This window comes from Dromiciops gliroides, chromosome X, assembly GCF_019393635.1.
Source record: "Dromiciops gliroides isolate mDroGli1 chromosome X, mDroGli1.pri, whole genome shotgun sequence".
NCBI classification, from domain to species: Eukaryota; Metazoa; Chordata; class Mammalia; order Microbiotheria; family Microbiotheriidae; genus Dromiciops; species Dromiciops gliroides.
Genome location: NC_057867.1, coordinates 22,410,313 through 22,428,897, shown reverse-complemented (window position 1 = coordinate 22,428,897; position 18,585 = coordinate 22,410,313).

The following is an 18,585-nucleotide window of genomic DNA, read 5'->3' as shown; positions in this document are numbered from 1 at the left end:
AAATTATAGAAGTAGAAGAAAAATTGGGAAAAGAAATGAGAGTAATGCAAGAGAATCATGAAAAAGGAACAAGAGCATGGGTAAAGGTATATACAAAAATTTACTTAGGAAAATAACTCCTTTATAAACAATTACCCAAGTAGAAAAGGAAGAACAAAAGGTTACTGAAGAAAACAATTCCTTAAAAATTAGAATTGACCCAAAAAAAGAAAAGAAAAAAATTTGAATTGAGCAAATGGAAGCTAATGACTCTGAAACACCAAGATATGATAAAAACCAATAATAAAAGTTAAAAAAAATAGAAAATGTGAAATTTCCTATTGGAAAAAGAATTGATCTAGAAAATAGATCCAGGAGAGATAATATAAGAATAATTGGAGGCAGCTAGGTGGCACAGTGGATAGAGCACCAGCCCTGGATTCAGGAGGACCTGAGTTCAAATCTGGCCTCAGGCATTTGACACTTACTAGCTGTGTGACCCTGGGCAAGTCACTTAACCCCACTTGCCTCACCCCCCCAAAAAAAAACACAAAAGAAAACACACACACAAAAAAGAATAATTGGACTACCTGAAAGCCATGATAAAAAAAATAATAATCTACACAATATATTTCAAGAAATTATCAAAGAAAACTGCCCTGATATATTAGAAACAGAAGGAAAAATAGAAATTGAAAGAATCCAGCAATCACCAACTGAAAGAGATCCCAAAGTGAACATTTCCAGGAACATCACAGCCAAATTCCAGAGCTCACAGATTAAGAAAAAAGTCTTGCAAGCAGCCAAAAGGAAATAATTCAAATATGATGGATCCACAGTCAGGATTACACAGGATTTGACAGCTTCCACATTAAAGAACTGGAGGATTTGGATTATATTCTGGAAAGCAAAGAATGTAGGTTTGCAACCAAGAAACAATTACCCAGCAAAAGTGAACTGATAAAAGAGGGAATACTGGGGAAAGTGGTGATCAGAAATAAAAGAAGTATTGAGGGTAAGAGAAAAAAGGGCATAAACAAGCTAAAAATAGCATGGAGTGAAATACACAGTTATAACTATAAGTGTGAATGGGATGAACTCACCCATTAAATGGAAGTGGATAGCAGAATGGATTAAAAAGTAAAAGCCCAGGGGCAGCTAGGTGGCTCAGTGGATAGAGCACTGGCCCTGGAGTCAGGAGGACCTGCGTTCAAATCTGGCCTCAGACACTTGACACTTACTGGCTGTGTGACCCTGGGCAAGTCACTTAACCCCAATTACCTCACCAAAAAAAAAGTAAAATCCTACAATACGATTTTTATAAGAAACACATTTGAAGCAGAGCGATGCACACAAGGTACAGGTAAGGGACTGAAACAGACTCATGCTTCAGCTGAAGCACAGAAAGCAGGGGTAGCAATCCTTATCTCATACAAAGCAAAAACAAAAATAGTTCTCATTAAAAGAGATAAAGAAGGAAACTATATCTTGCTGAAAGGCACTTTAGACAATGTAGTCATATCAATACTTAAAATATATGCACCAAAATGGTATAGCATCTAAATTGAATGAGTACCAGGAGGAAATAGAAAATAGAACTATAATAGTTGGGGACCTTCCCCTCTTCCAACTGGATAATCTAACTAAAAACTAAATAAGAAAGAAGTTAAGGAAGTGAATAAAATTCTGGAAAAGTTAGACATGATATATCTCTGGAGAAAACTGAATGGGAATAAAAAATAATACACCTTTTTCTCTGAAGTACATGGCACATACACAAAAATTGACACAAAAATTAGGGCATAAAAACCTTACAATCAAATGCATAAAAGCAGAAATATTAAATGGGGGGGGCAGCTAGGTGGTGCAGTGGATAGAGGACTGGCCCTGGATCCAGGAGGACCTGAGTTCAAATCCGGCATCAGACACTTAACACTAGCTGTGTGACCCTGGGCAAGTCACTAAACCCCAATTGCCTCACCAAAAAAAAAATTAAATGGATCATTTTCAGATCATGATACAATAAAAATTACATTTAAGAAAGGGCTATGGAAAGAGAGATTACAAATTGATTGGAAAGGAAATAACCTAATCCAGAAGAATGAGTGGGTCAAAGAACAAACCATAGAAACAATCATTAATTACATCAAAGAGAATGATAACAATGAGACAACATACCAAAATGTATGAGATGCAGCCAAAGCAGTACTTGGGGAAAATTTTATATCTCTAAACACTTAAATCAATGACCCAAATGAAGAGGAGATTAATGAATTAAGCATACAACTAAAAAAAGCTAGAAAAAGAATGGATTAAAAATCACCAAGTAAACAAATAATTGGAAATCCTGAAAATGAAAGGAGATTATTAAGAAGAAAATAGCTAAGAAAAACATTGAACTAGCCAAACTAAAGAGCTAGTTTTACCAAAAAAAAAAAAAAAAGACAAACCATTGGTTAATTTAGTTTTTTAAAAAAAAAGACAGAAAAACCAAATGACCACTACCAAAAATATAAAAGGTGAATTAAAAAGAAAAAGAAAAAGTGAATTCAGCATGAATGAAAAGGAAAATAAGCAACAATTAAGAGTTATTTTGCACAGTCGTATGCCAATAAATCTGATAATTTAAGTGAACTGTATGAATATTTATAAAACTATACATTGCCCAGATTAACAGAAGAGGTGATAGAGCACTTAACTTTCTTTTGAAGTTTTTTACCTTTTGTTCTGATTCTTCTTTCACAACATCACGAATGCAGAAATAAGTCTAATGTGATTGTACATATATAAACTATATCAAATTGCTTTCTGTCTTGGGCAGGGGGGAGGGAAGGGAAGGAGGGAGAAAAATTTGGAACAAAAAATCTTATGAAAACTATGTTTACAACTGTGTTTACATGTAACTGTAAAATAATAAAATACCTTTAAGATTAAAAAAAAAATCTCTGCCTAGATCCATCCTTCCTAATTATCATTCCATATATGATCTCCCTTTTGTGGTTAACCCTTGAAAAAGCCATTTACTTGAAAAATCCTTTATTTGTTTTCCTTTCCTTAACTCTCTACAATCTAATTTCTTCTACCTTCATGATTCAACTGAAACTTCTTTCACTAAGGTTGCTAACCATCTCTTAAATGCCAGATCTTAGATTTGGGTGTACAGGAGGGTGTGTGTGTGACAATGTGGGGGACCTTTGAGCTAGAGAGAGCAGGAGGGAAGTGGCAGAGGCCAGTTCAGCAGAGACAGCTCCCTCCTTTCCTTTCTCTCTCCTCCTACCACACTTTCATCCCTCTGACTCAGAACCTCAACATACTCCCTGTGCTCCTGGTGGAGACCCTAGATGCTGGTTGTGTCTCTTCTTCTTAGCCTTTACCAGAAAGTAAGTGAAGGAGGCAGGAGGGCAGCAGCTGCCCTGGGGCTCTTTCCCCCTTCTGTGAGGGAGGCATCTTCCCTAAGGGGTGGAGCTGCCTTAAGGGCTTCAGAAGAGAACAGCACAGGGACAGGGGGCAGTGTGTGGAAAGTCGGTGCTCTGAGCCCTCCCTTGTCTTTCCATCTGGAGAAGAGGAATGTGTATGTGTGTGTGTGTGTGTGTGTGTGTGTGTGTGTGTGTGTACTTATGTCTGTCTGTTCAGTGTCGTATGCTTACTCCGTAGCTGCGTTGGCCAGGCTGATTTCAGGTTGCATTAATACAAGCATGCAATGGAGCCTGGGTTACAGCACTGAAGGACAGTCCTGAAGGCAGGAAGATCTGGGTCCAGTTTCTACCTCCTGGCTTGGCCATGTGACTATAACCAAATCCCAGCCAACTCCCTAATCCCTATCTGATGGACAGGAGCAGCAGGACTCTCCAAACTGGAGTGCTCCCACACACACATCACAGGGGCTGAATGAAATAATCAAGCCGAAAAGAAAAGCAACTCTCAGGGGTCCTGGTGAGACCACACCTAGAATATTATATTCACTTTTAGGATCCACATTTAGGAAGGACATTGACAAACAGGCATGGCGTGGGGCCTGGAAACCTCACCCTATGAGGAAGAGATGAAAGGAAGGGGTTGTGTGGTGGAAGAAGCCCTGAATGTAGAATCCCTATAGCCAGTGTGACTGTGGGATTGGACCTTGGGTTCAGTCACTGAACCTCCCTCTCCAAGCTGGTTTCCTCTAGTTTAAATGGGGCGGATTGGACCCTGAGAAGTCTAAATTCCATGAATCTATAAGTGGGTAACATTTCATTGTGAAAAGGAAACACAAAAGTCCTCTTAGGTGGGGAATGCCAGGATCATTTTGCAGGGCAATGAGGGTTAAGTGACTTGCCCAGGGTCACACAGCTAGTTAAGTGTCAAGTGTCTGAGGCAGGATTTAAACTCAGGGAGTCCTGAATCCAGGGCCGGTGCTTTATCCACTGCACCACCTAGCTGCCCCCAATAGATGGTTTAGATGTCTATAGTATTTTTTACTATCCAGAGATCAGGGTAGTTATGGGGATCAGTGGATAGAGCTCTGGGACTGCAGTAAACAAGACCCAAGTTCCAATCCAACCTTAGACACTTACTAGCCTTGTGACCTGGGCAAGTCACTTCACCATCTTTGTCTCATTTTCTTATCTGTAAAATGAACTGGAGAAGGAAATGGTAAAACACTGCAATATCTCTGCCAAGAAAATGCCAAATGTGCTCACAAAGAGCACAACTGAAAAATGATTGAACAACAACAAAAAATATGGAGAGCAATCCTACAGAAAAAAAATAACAAAAAATTCAGTGAAATGAATCCATACATTTAAAACACCTGAAGATAACTTCATTCTGGCACCCCTGTGGACATTTCAGCTTTGGAAAGGAATAGTAAGACTTTTCTTCTTCTTTTTAAGGGTGATGTACACTGAATTCTGTATTATTCAGAGTTGATCTTTATCATAGCATGTACTTTTCTCTGAGGGAAGGGACTCTTTCATTTTTATCTTTGCACTCCTAACCCCCAGAACTGAGTGTGACACTTATTAGGCTTTTAATAAATGTTATTTGGCCAATTTAGTGTCATTGACAATTATATCAAAGTCTTTTGGTACCATCTGGTGGACAAGACTAATACTGAAGAATATTATAGCACGGTCTTTTGTTGACATCTAGTGGCTAAAATAGATATTGCAGAAGTTATCCATGTGGCGCCGTCTTGTGGACAAATGGAATATTGCTTTTATATATTTTTATTTATTTGTTTGTTTGTTTGTTTGTTTATTTATTTAGCGGGGACAATGAGGATTAAGTGACTTGCCCAGGGTCACACAGCTAGTGTCAAGTGTCTGAGGCTGGATTTTAACTCAGATCCTCCTGAATCCAAGGCCAGTGCCTTATCCACTGCACCACGTAGCTGCCCCCAATATTGCTTTTTAAAAAAATTTTACCTGAAATTCTACAATGTCTCATGTCCAGTGCAGATATTACAGTTTTAGTCTGCTATCTTCTGTCCAAACCTCTGACTCATTATTGAATTCTAGCCCACTTTATAGCTCCTTCCTGCTTAATGAGGAACCAAATAAAATCCTAAATTTAAGAAATCAAGAAAATACTGAATTCCTTCAGGGTCAATATGGATTCATATGAAATCATCAACATCCAAATTATCTATTGAAATGTGCTTCTGATCAAAAGTCATCTGATACAAAATAATTCTTCATGGCAGTGGTGACACCACTCAGCTGATATTACCCTCTATTGTGCTTGGGGACATAAAGTCCTAATGTTGCCCAGCCAATGTAGTAAAAAATTTTGAGGAAATGAATACAAAAAGATTGTTCTTTGTTTTGGATAAAAATTGTGAAAGAAATAGCAGTTTTGACTGAAATTTTACCAGTGTGAAATCAGGCATTCAGTTACATTTTTACTCAGTTTTCCAGGGCTTGTTGCTGTTCAGTCACTCAGTGATTTATGACTTTATGTGATGCCATGGATTTTTATCCATGGAGTTTTCTTGGCAAAGATAGTGGAGAACTTTACTAGTTTTTTCTTCAGTGTGTTCCCATATGAAGGACTGAGTTTAATAATGGTTAAGTGACTTGCCCAGGGTTATATACCTAATAGGTATCTCAGGCCAGACTTGATATCAAATCTTCCTTGCTCCAAGCCCAGTGCTATATCCACTATACCACCTAAATGCCCTATCCAGGGATAGAAAAAAAACAAACCACAGAATGAGGCTACATGTGTAGTCATAGCCCTATGTAGGAGGGCTGGGATTTCAATTTGGCTTTTCTATTTCTAAATATCCTCTTCTTGCTGAGAGAAGTGAATTTTTCTATTATATTAATAGCCAATTATTAAATTAGGATTAACATTTGTTCTCCCTATTTGCTCATTCAGGGACCAGCCCCTACAAGTCACTTAGTCTCTGAAGTACATTGCTGATGAATGAAATTTTCAAATTCTCAGGGAACAAGCTCATTGATTCTGAGCTGAACCTCAATCAACTTGAAGACCTTCTGTTTAGAGTGTAAACAAAATCTAACCTAGGTGAATTCCAGCCTTAAAGCATTAAGTCCACATCCTTGCAGTCCTGCATTGAGGTTTAGGGTAATCCAGCTCATGAAGGAAAAAACCAACCAGAGTGGTCTGGGTAGAGATGGATTCCTTTGTCCAGGCTATTGGAGGTAGCTGAGTCAAGTTCTCAGCAGGAGGAGCTGAAGACTTTTAATCCACCTTCTCATATTAATATACCCAACCTCTCATTAAGTGTTCACCAATCATTGTTAATTTTCATCTGTCAGTGGCATCTCCTTTTCCAAAGGTATTTTAAGCATTCGATTATCTTCATGGATTTGTCTTTGTTTATGGAGAGAGACCACTGATTATCAATTTATTAAATGCTAGTCTAATTAATTGATTATTAATTATCCTGAAACTCATTCTCTCCTGCTTTTTATCTGTCCAATTGCCCCTAAGCCATGATTTTCATCCCTCTCCAACTGATGCACTCCATTCTGAACAAAGCCATCTTTTGACTTTCAGACACTACCGACACTCTCAAGTGTATGGTGTATATGTGTGGCCTTGGTTCTCTCCCTACCCAGCCATTCCTTAAAGGCCTTCAGTGGGTCCACAGGATCATAGGTCCCTTGATCTAAAGATGGGAGAGATTGCAGTGACCACTTAGAGCAATCCACTTATTTTACAGAGGTGATTTTCCCAAGGTTATACATCTAAATTTAGATTGAGATTTAGGTAGAAAGTTTCAAGGGATATCTGAGTTTATCTATCCAAGCTACTCAATTTATATATGAGGAAACAGAGACCCAGAGAGAGGGCACACACAGGAGTATAGATCTAGTGCTAAAAGGGACCTCAGAGGCTTTGTAATGAAACCTTCTCACCTTAATAATCTGGGAATGGAAGCTCAGCTGCCTTAAGTGGCTTCCTCTGGGTGACACAGGTCATCAGTGACAGTGGCAGGATTTGACCCTAGGCTTCTATGACTCAAAATCCAAGCTGCTTCCATTATACCCCCCAAATGGCCCCACTGTCAATCCCTACTTCTTCTTTCCATGTCTAGGTAGAGAGTGTTGTTATCAAAGAGTAATGTCTGGAGGGTGATAGGTGGCACAGTGGATAAAGCACTGACCCTGGATTCAGGAGGACCTGAGTACAAATCTGGCCTCAGGCTCTTGACACTTACTAGCTGTGTGACCCTGGGCAAGTCACTTCACCCTCATTGCCCTGAAAAAAAAGAAAAGAAAAGAAAGGGCAGCTAGGTGGCACAGTGGATAGAACACCGGCCCTGGAGTCAGGAGAACCTGAGTTCAAATTCGGCCTCAGACACTTGACACTTACTAGCTGTGTGACCCTGGGCAAGTCACTTAATCCCAATTGCCTCATCAAACAACCAAAAAACAAAACAAAAAACAAAAAGCAATGTCTAATTTGGTAACTTCAAGGTGAGTGAAAATGGGAAGGAGAACAATGCTCAGGGAGTAAAATTGAGACAACACTTTCCAGGGAGTGCTGTTCCCTTAATCCTCACCCTTCCTCTGTCTCATTCTCTACCTTCTCCTCTACACAGATCCTAGCCCTGTGCTATATAGGGACTATGGGTTCAACACATGGGGTTTTTCTAGAATGAACTGACTTAAGAGCCTATGGACATGGAACTGATCACCCAGATTTTCTTTGGCCATCATCTACTCAGTGTTTACTAACATTTTTTGAGCCTAAGAAGTCTTTGCTAATTGTTGCAACTTTTCCACATAGAAAATGTTCTTGAAGATGTTCCTTCCTCTTCAGCCCTGTAACGATTGGAATGGCGCCACCTGCTGGAGACTTACTGTAGAAGAGTTCTGCCCATGAAGGGAAGGTCTTTGAGGGCAAGACCAGGAGTCTTTTCTTTGGTGGGAGGAAGTGATGCGGACTAGTGGGAGGAAGAAGGAAGAGACTGGCGCTGACTCTGGGGCTTTTTCCTCTGGACTCTGGTGGAGAAGGGAGCTAGAAATGTGCTCTCCCTTTAATAGATAGGAATCTAGGCCTTCTTCTCTCTCTTTACCAAATTCTTATTCTCCTTAATAAATGCTTAAAAGTCTAACTCTTGCTAAAGCTTGTAATTTATTGGCGACCACTCATTAGATATTTTAGACAGTTTAGCTAGAATTTTAGCCCTTAACAGCCCCCTACCAGACCTTGAGATGAAATTAGAACAAAATACTATGTTGAACATTCACATGAGCTCTTTTCCAAGTACTGAAGATTCACTTTCAATGGCTCTGTGGTGTTTTGAGACTGGTCACCTGGCAGCAAAGGGCAACTGGGCTCATGTGTTCCATTATTCTGTTTCTACAGTATAGTAGTGGTAGAAAGATGGAGTTTTTCCTGGGACCCGATCACCTCGGACCCAGGTTTTGTACACAATTTGTCTTTTTCCTCTTTGATGACAGTACTTGATGCACTGATGACTATGGTCTGTAGAGGGGCATGAGAAGGAGATGATGCATTCCCATCAGGCTCTGCTAGATAGAAGGTGTTCCTGAGAACCAGAGGGTAGTAGTGCTTCCATGTCACCACAAACCACCTCTGATGCAAAAGTGAGTATTACTGGATTCAGTTCTTTTCAGGATAGGATGCCTACATGAAATTTATGTCATCTTTGATGCTGAAGTAATACTTTTTTATATCTGTTACTATCATATAAACTAAGCTGCTGCATAAATCCTTTCAAATCTCTCATATCAACAAGAACCAAACCTGGGGAAAAGGAAATGACAACTTCAGGTTAGAGTATTATGTGGACAGGAAGCCAAAAAATTCAGTTCAGGCCAATGAGGATTTACTGTGTGCTTATTATAGGAACCTTTCCATTTAGGGGAAGTTATTTTTCCTTTAACATAAAAAACCCACAACCCTTCCTTGTACCTTTACTCTTAGAACTTGTAGAGAGATGAGAGTAGCTTAGTGAGATGAGAGAATAGAAAGCAACAGGACACAGCAGATACAGCACTGAATTTATTTTATTATTTTTAATTGTAAAAGTATTTTATTATTTTCCAGTTACATGTAAAGAGAGTTTTCAACATTTGTTTTCATAAGATTTTTAGTTCCAAATTTTTCTCCTTTCCCTCCCTTCCCTCCCTCCAACCCAAGACAGAAAGCAACATAATATAGGTTATATCACATTATACATATTTCTGCATTAGTCATGTTGTGAAAGAAGAATCAGAACAAACAGGAAAAAACCTCAAAAAACAAAAACAAAAGTGGAAACACCCAGGATATAATCCTACCCCAGACATTTATCACCAGTGTTTCCTCAGACTTCTGTGGTTTTCAGTTTCTCTCTCTGTAAAATGAGAGATGATGGGACTAGATGGCCTCTGAAGTATCTGCAGCTCTAGATCTAGGGTCCTGTAATCCCATGGACACATTGAAGGTCTTAAAGGAATGATTGGACAGAGATGAAACTGAGGTGACAGAGATACACCATATTAGTTTAGCAGTGCCTGAAAGGGGAGACTGAGACAGAGAGAGAGGGAGGGAGGGAGAGAGATGGCATCGTTCTGATGGAATATGACTGGGAGATGGATGGAGAACATCATTTAGGATTTGGAGAAGAGGAGCAGGATTATAATCCAAGCCCTAATACTGAGGACAATGACTACAACTGCAGCCTCACTTACTGTCTGGTTTAGTATACTTCAAGGGTTATGGTTTTAGTGGGTCTTTTTTATTAAATTTATTTGGATAAGTGTTTTTTCTCCCCTATTAAATTGTAAACTCTTTGTGGACAGAGATCATTTCTTATTCTTCTCTGCATCCCACACAGTTACTTGCATTTAGGAGATTCTTCTGTTTGTTGAATGAATAAGAATAAATTAAAATGTCATCCACTTGACAGTTCAGCCAGATTGGTTTTCTTTTTCTTCACACAGGATATTTCATCTCCCTGCCCCATCCATATTCTCCAAGCTTCTAGAGCCCGCCTTTGTTGGGAGGGAGACTCATAGGAATCTGAAAATTGAAATCCAGGTAGGGTCTTGGAGACAGCATATTTTTTTCTGTACTTTTTATGCTTCTCTGGGGTCTTGTATTTGAAAGTCAAAATTTCTATTCAGTTCAGATCTTTTCATCATGAATGCCTGAAAGTCCTCTTTTTCATTGAAGTCCCATTTTTCTCTCTGAAATATTATACACAGTTGTGCTGGGTAGGTGATTTTTAGCTGTAGTCCCAGTTCCTTTGCCCTCCAGAATATCATATTCCATGCCCTCTGGTCCTTTAATGTAGATGCTGCTAGATCTTATGTTATCCTTACTGTAGCTCCACAGTATTTGAATTCCTTTTTCCAGCTGTTTGCAATATTTTCTCCTTGACCTGGTATCTCTGGAATTTGTCTATAATATTCCTGGAAGTTTTCCTTTTGGGATCTCTTTCAGGATGTGATTAGTAGACTCTTTCAATTTCCATTTTACCTTCTGTTTCTAGAATATTAGGCCAATTTTCCCTGACAATTTCTTGGAGGTTTTAGTGTTTTTACTAGCCCTACACACATGTGTAAAAATTTACCTGCATGACTAATTCCATAGTGGTCAAGTCTCAGTCAAACTTTTGATATTTCTTTTATAAATTTCCTTCAAAACTAAGATCACCTGTAAGACTTACATGAACTGATGCTGAGTGAAGTGAGCAGAACCAAGAGAACTCTGTACACAGTAACAGCAACATTGAATGATGATCAACTATGATAAACTTATCTCTTCTCAGCAATACAATGATCTAAGATAATTCCAAAAGACTTAGGGTGGAAAATGCTCTTTGCATACAGAAAAAGAAATTTGGAATCTAAATGAAGATGAAAGTATCCTATTTGTGCTTTTGTTGTTCTGTTGGGTTTTCTTTTTATTTTATACCTTTTCTCTTGTGGTATTTCCCTTTTATTCTGTGGGAAATAAAACTATGTGTAGTCGCCCTATTTCTGTCCCAAGTGTAGGGAAAATTAGCTGGGGTTTATCATATATTTCTTACTTAGAAATTAGAGGCTACTGCACCAGTTTGGGGGCATTAAGCATTTATTAAACATATTAAATATTAGTAAAGAGAGCACACATGGCTCTGAAAAATAGGAAAGTCTAGCTAGGAAAGAGAAGAGAGAGAAAAGAGAAAATGGGGATCCCTAGTGGGCTGCAACTTCTCTCACCAAGTTCCCAGGCCAAAGAGACAGATCAATGAGTATAAGCTCTCTGAAGGAAGAGGCAAGAGGTAGCCCTTACACACAGCTTAAAGGTAACTGGCTGGCATCATACAAATCTATTGGCTCACTGGATTTGAGGGTGGTTCAGCACAGTCGTGCTCAGGTTAGAGCCCAGAGAAGAGATCCTCTGGCAGGAACGTGGCTTTCAGGTGGTGGGGTTTTCAGTGAGGTAACTTCCTGACTCTGGGCTGACCTTACGAAAAGTCAGGGGTGCAGCTAGGTGGTGCAGTGGATAAAGCACCGGCCCTGGATTCAGGAGTACCTGAGTTCAAATCCGGCCTCAGACACTTAACACTTACTAGCTGTGTGACTCTGGGCAAGTCACTTAACCCCCATTGCCCCACCAAAAAAAAAAAAAAAAAAGGTCAGGCCAGGCTCTTTCAGTGGGAGCCTGTTGGAGTCCCAAAACCCCATTATTTTCTCACAGTTCTGATTCTTCTCACAACATGACTAATGTGGAAATGTGATTAATATAATTGTAATGTATACGCTCTATCAGTTTGCTTCCTGGCTTCTAGAATGGGGAGGGAAGGGAAAGAGGGAGAAAACTTTGAAAGTCAAAATCTTAGAAAAATGGATGTTGAAAACTACATTTACATGTAATAGGGAAAAAATAAAATACTATTTAGAAAAATAAAAAAATAGATCAACCATATTTTTGTATTTATTTTCTCTGAATATTGCTCTTGTGAGTGGATAATATCAATATATTACCCAGTTAATCCAATTACAATGAAGGCTGGAACCAACAGTGGTGTCTCCACTGCTGTGAATTACTTATTCTATATCAGATGATATTTGGTATGATGAAAAGTTTAACAGGTAATTTTGAGACTGGTGATTTGGTCTGAATTCCTATTTACACTGAAGGAATTTATTACTCACTTCCCATAATAAATTGAGGACTTCATTTAGCTCCATTCTTTTTCTGTTAATCAGCAGTAAACTGTTACAAAGGTTCAAATCCAATAAAATTAGATGCTGCAATTTGTCTGCGTAAAATTAGGAGTTATATGACAAAAACTTCTGGAAAACCGGGAAAATTCTATGCCAGAAGCTAGACATAGACCAACATCTTACACAGAAATTAAGCATCACATCTATGGGACAACAAAGAAGTGAATTTCAATAAATCACTGGCAATAAAATAAAACTAACAAGGTAGGATATAACTAAAATATGAAAGGCTTTAAATGACAAAGAGGAGTCTGTGTTTCATCTCAGATGGCAGGAAAGACAATGAAGTTTAATGAATAGGTTTATTCATTCTAAACATTTCAGTAAACTGCTACATGTTTATAAACAGAGAGGTCAAGAATCAAAACAGATTAGGTACACAACACACAGAAGGAAATACACAGTAGTGCAGTGTTCAAATAAACAACAAAGACCCAGATAACAAGGAAATGGATATTTGATTTTTTTTTGCAACAAACTTTTATTTTATTTTTTTTTTAGTTACATGTGAGGGTAGTTTTCAACATTCATTTTCATAAGATTTAGAGTTCCAAAATTTTCTCCCTCCCTACCTTTCTTCCCCCCTCCACAGGACAGCAACCAGGTTTTATATGTACAATCCACAAGTGCTCTTTTTATCAGTTCTTTCTGTGGGGGTGGATAGTCAGCTTCATCATTAGTCCTTTGGGATTATCTTGGATCATTGTATTGCTGAGAGTAGTTCAGTCATTCACAATTGGTCATCGAATATTACTGCTGTCACTATGCACAATGTCCTCCCAGTTCTGCTCACTTCACTATACATCAGTTCATGAGTCTTTCCAGGTTTTTCTGGGATCATGCTCTTTGTCATTTCCTATAGCACAAGACCATTCCACTATAATCATATCACAGCTTCTTCAGTCATTCCTCAATTGATGGACATTCCCTTGATTCTCAATTCTTAGCCACCACAAGAGTTACTATAAATATATTTAGTACAATTCCCCCCTTTCTCTTTTCCATGATTATTAGTGTTAACTGTTTCCCTTTCATCCTATTCCCTTCCCCATGATATTTATTCTATTATCCATCTTCTTTCATCCTATCCCTCTTCAAAAAGGATTTGTTTCTGTCTGTCTCCTTCCTCAATCTGCACTCCCTTCTTTTGCCCCTCTCTCTTTATCCCTTTCCCCTCCTATTTTCCTGCAGGGTTAGAGAGATTACTACACCCAATTGAGTGTGTATGTTATTCCCTCCTTGAGCCAATTCTGATGAGATTGAGGTCTTTGAGCCAATTAGGCTCATTTACTGCCCAATTGTGTGTGTGTGTGTGTGTGTGTTTTGAGGCAACACTGATGAATTTAAGGTCTTTGAGACTTTTCTGTTGAGCTGTAAAATTAATTTACTGCCCTGCTCCTCCCCCATCTTTTCCCCCACTCCATAAGCCCTTTCCTTGTTTTTTTCATGTAGGAATTCACCTCATGCTTCCTCTGCCTTTGCCTCTCCCCCAGTGCAGTCCCCTCACCCCTCAATTTAACCCTAAAGATGTCATCATGGGGCAGCTAAGTGACACAGTGGACAAAGGATCCATCCTGGATGCAGGGGCATCCCAATAGCTATTTCATTTTAAAAGAAAACATTTTGGGAAATCTGGAAGGCAGTTTTGGCAGAAATTCGATATAGGATAACAAATTGGAAGACCAAGGAAGAAATGACCTTTCAAGTCTATGGATAGGGGAAGAGTTCATGATTACATAAGTGATAGAGTGGATCCCAGAATATTAAATAGACAATTTTGATTATATGAATTTTTTGATTATGTTATTTTTTAATAAAAGTATTTTATTATTTTCCAGTTTCATGTAGAGATAGTTTTCAAAATTTCTTTTGATAAGATTTCCAATTTCAAATTTTTCTCCCTGCCTCACTCCCCCAACCCCTCCCCAAGACAGCAGGTAATCTGATATAGGTTATATATGTACAATCACGTTAAACATATTTCTGCATTAGTCATGTTATGAGAAGAAAAAGAGCAAAAAGGAAAAGCCTCAAAAAAGAAAAACAACAGCACCAAAATCAAAAGAAATATTATGGTTCAATCAGTGTCCATATTCCACAGTTCTTTTTTTTCTGGATTTGGAGAGCCTTTTCCATCATGAGTCCTTTGGAAATTTCTTGTACCATTGTACCATCGCCAATGCGAGAAGAATCAAGTCTATCACAGTTGATCAACACATAATGTTGATGATATTGTGTATAATGTTCTCCTGGTTCTGCTCATCTCACTCATCATCAGTTCATGCAAGTCCTTCCAGGTTTCTCTGAACTCCTCCTGCTCATTGTTTCTTACAGCACAATAGAATTCCATTACATTCATATACCACAACTTGTTCAGCCATTCCCCAGTTGATGGGCAACCCTCCAATTTCCAATTCCTTCCCACCACAAAAAGAGCAGCTATAATTTTTTTGCACATGTGGGTCCTTTTCCTTTTTTTATGATCTTTTTGGGAAAAAGACCTAAAAGTAGTATTTTTGTGTCAAAGGGTAGGCAAAGCTTTATAGCCCTTTGGGCATAGATCCAAAATACTCTTCAGAATGGTTGGATCAGTTCACAGCTCCACCAACAATGCATTAGTGTTCCATTTTTTCCACAGCTCCTCCAGCATTTATTATTTTCCTTTTTTGTCATTTTAGCCAATCTGATAGGTGTCTGGTGGTACCTCATAGTTGTTTTAATTTGCATCTCTCTAATCAATAGTGATTTAGAACATTTTTTCATATGGGAATAGATAGATTTGATTTCTTCATTAGAAAACTGCCTGCTCATATCCTTTGACCATTTCTCAATTGAGGAATGACTTGGATTCTTATAAATTTGATTTAGTTCCCTATATATTTTAGAAATGAGGCCTTTATCAGAGGTACTGGCCATAAAAATTGTTTCCCAGCTTTCTACCTCCCTTCTAAGTTTGGATGCATTGCATCTGTTTGTTCAAAACCTTTTTAATTTAATGTAATCAAAATCATCCATTTTGCATTTCATAATATTCTCTATCTCTTGTTTGGTCATAAACTGCTCTCCTTTCCGAAGATTTGAAAAGTAGACTATTCCTTCTTCTCCTAATTTACCTATGGTATCAACTCTTATGACTACATCATGTACCCATTTTGACCTTATTTTATATAAGGTGTCAGATGTTGGTCTATGCCTAATTTCTGCCATACTATCTTCCAGTTTTCCCAGCATTTTTGTCAAATACTGAGTTTCTATCCCAGAAGCTGGAGTCTTTGGGTTTATCAAACAGTACAGTACATTACTAATGTCATTTACTACACTATCTCCTGTGCCTAGCCTATTCCATTGATCCTTCACTCTGTTTCTTAGCCAGTACCAGCTAGTTTTGATGACTGCCGCTTTATACTAAAGCTTCAGATTTGGTACAGCTAGCCCACCTTCCTGTGCATTTTTTTTCATTAGTTCCCTTGCTTTCTTGACCTTTTGTTTTTCTAAATGAATTTTGTTATTATTTTTTCTAGCACTATAAAATAATTTTTAGGTATTCTGATTGGTATGGAACTGAATAAGTAAATTAATTTAGGTAGAATTTTTATTTTTACTATATTAGCTCTGCCTATTCATGAGCAATTGATATCTTTACAATTATTTAGATCTGATTTGATTTGTGTGAAAAGTGTTTTGTAATTGTGTTCATAGAGTTCCTGGGTTTGACTTGGCAAGTAGACTCCCAAGTATTTTATATTGTATACCATTACTTTAAATGGGGTTTTTCTTTCTGTCTCTTGCTGCTGGACTTTGTTGGTCATGTATAGAAATGATGATGATTTATGTGGATTTATTTTATATCCTGCTACTTTGCTAAAGTTGTTCATTGTTTCAAGTAATTTTTGAGTTCTCTAGGATTCTCTAAGTATACCATCATATCATCTGCAAAGAGTGATAGTTTTGTTTCCTCCTTGCCTATTCTAATTCCTTTAATTCCTTTCTCTTCTCTGATTGCTAAAGCTAACATTTCTAGTACAATATTAAATAATAGAGGTGATAATGGACATACATGTTTCACCCCTGATCTTATTTGGAAGGCCTCGAACTTATCTCCTTTACATATAATGCTTGCTGATGGTTTTAGGTAGATACTGCTTATTATTTTAAGGAAAGCTCCCCCTATTCCTATGCTATCTAGTGTTGTTATTAGAAACAGGTGCTGTATTTTATCAAAAGCTTTCTCTGCATCTATTGAGATAATCACATGATCTCGGTTAGTTTTTTTATTGATGTGGTTGATTATGTTAATAGATTTCCTAAAGTTGAACCAGCCCTGCATTCCTGGTATAAATCCCACCTGGTCATAGTGTATTATCCTGGTGTATACTTGCTGTAATCTCCTTGCTAATATCTTATTTAAGATTTTAGCATCAATATTCATTAGGGAAATTGGCCTATAATTTTCTTTCTCTGTTTTTGCTCTGCCTGGTTTTGGTATCAGCACCATATTTGTATCATAAATGTAGCTTGATAGAACTCCTTCTTCACCTATTTTTCCAAATAATTTGTATAATATTGGAATTACTTGTTATTTAAATTTTTGGTAGAATTCACTTGTAAACCCATCTGGCCCTATAGATTTATTCTTAGGGAGATCATTAATGGCTGTGTAAGGGGCTAAAATTCTAGCTAGTCTGTCTAAAATCTAATGAGTGGTCGCCAATAAATTATAAGCTTTAGCAAGAGTTAGACTTTTAAGCATTTATTAAGGAGAATAAGAATTTGGTAAAGAGAGAAGGAAAGGCCTACATTCATCTATCTATTAAAGGGAGAGCACATTTCTAGCTCCCTTCTCCACTGGAATCCTCAGGAAAGCATGAGATAGAGCACCAGCTTCCCCCTTCTTCCTCCCACAAGCAAATGTCACTTCCTGATGCCAAAGAAAAGATGCATGGTCTTGCCCTCAGAGAACTTCTCCTCATGGTGCAGCTTTCCTACAGTAAGTCTCAAGCAGGTGGCATCATTCCAATCATTACAGCTGGTTCAATTTCTTTTTCTAAAATGGGCTTATTTAAGGATTTCATTCCCTCTTCAGTTAACCTGGGCAGTTTGTATTTTTGTAAATATTTATCGATTTCATTTAGATTGTTAAATTTATTGGCATACAGGTGGGTAAAATAGTTCCTAATTATTGCTATAATTTCCACTTCATTGGTGGTAAAATCATCCCTTTCATTTTTTTTTTTTTAGTTAGGCAATTGGGGTTAAGTGACTTGCCCAGGGTCACACAACTAGTAAGTGTTAAGTGTCTGAGGCCAGATTTGAACTCAGGTGCTCCTGACTCCAGGGCCAGTGCTCTATCCACTGTGCCACCTAGCTGCCCCCCTTTCATTTTTGATACTGGTAATTTGGTTTTTTTCTTTTTTTAAGTCAAATTAAACAATGGTTTATCTATTTTATTGTTTTTTTTTCATAAAACCAGTTCTTAGTTTTATTGATTAATACTATAGTTTTCTAGTGTTCAAGTTTATTAATTTCTCCTTAATTTTCAGGATATCTAATTTAATATTTATTTGGGGATTTTTAATTTGTTCTTTTTCTACCTCTTTAAGTTTCATACCCAATTCATTAAACTCCTCTTTATCTTTTTTTTTTTTTTGAGGCAATTGGGGTTAAGTGACTTGCCCAGGGTCATACAGCTAGTAAGTGTCAAGTATCTGAGGTCGGATTTGAACTCAGGTCCTCCTGAATCCAGGGCCGGTGCTCTATCCACTGTGCCACCTAGCTGCCCCCTCTTTATCTTTTTTAATGATGTAAACATTTAGAGATAAAAAATTTCCCCTAAGCACTGCTTTGGTTGCATCCCACAAATTTTGGTATGTTGTCTTATTATTTTCAATCTCTTAGATGAAGTTATTGATTGTTTCTATCATTTGTT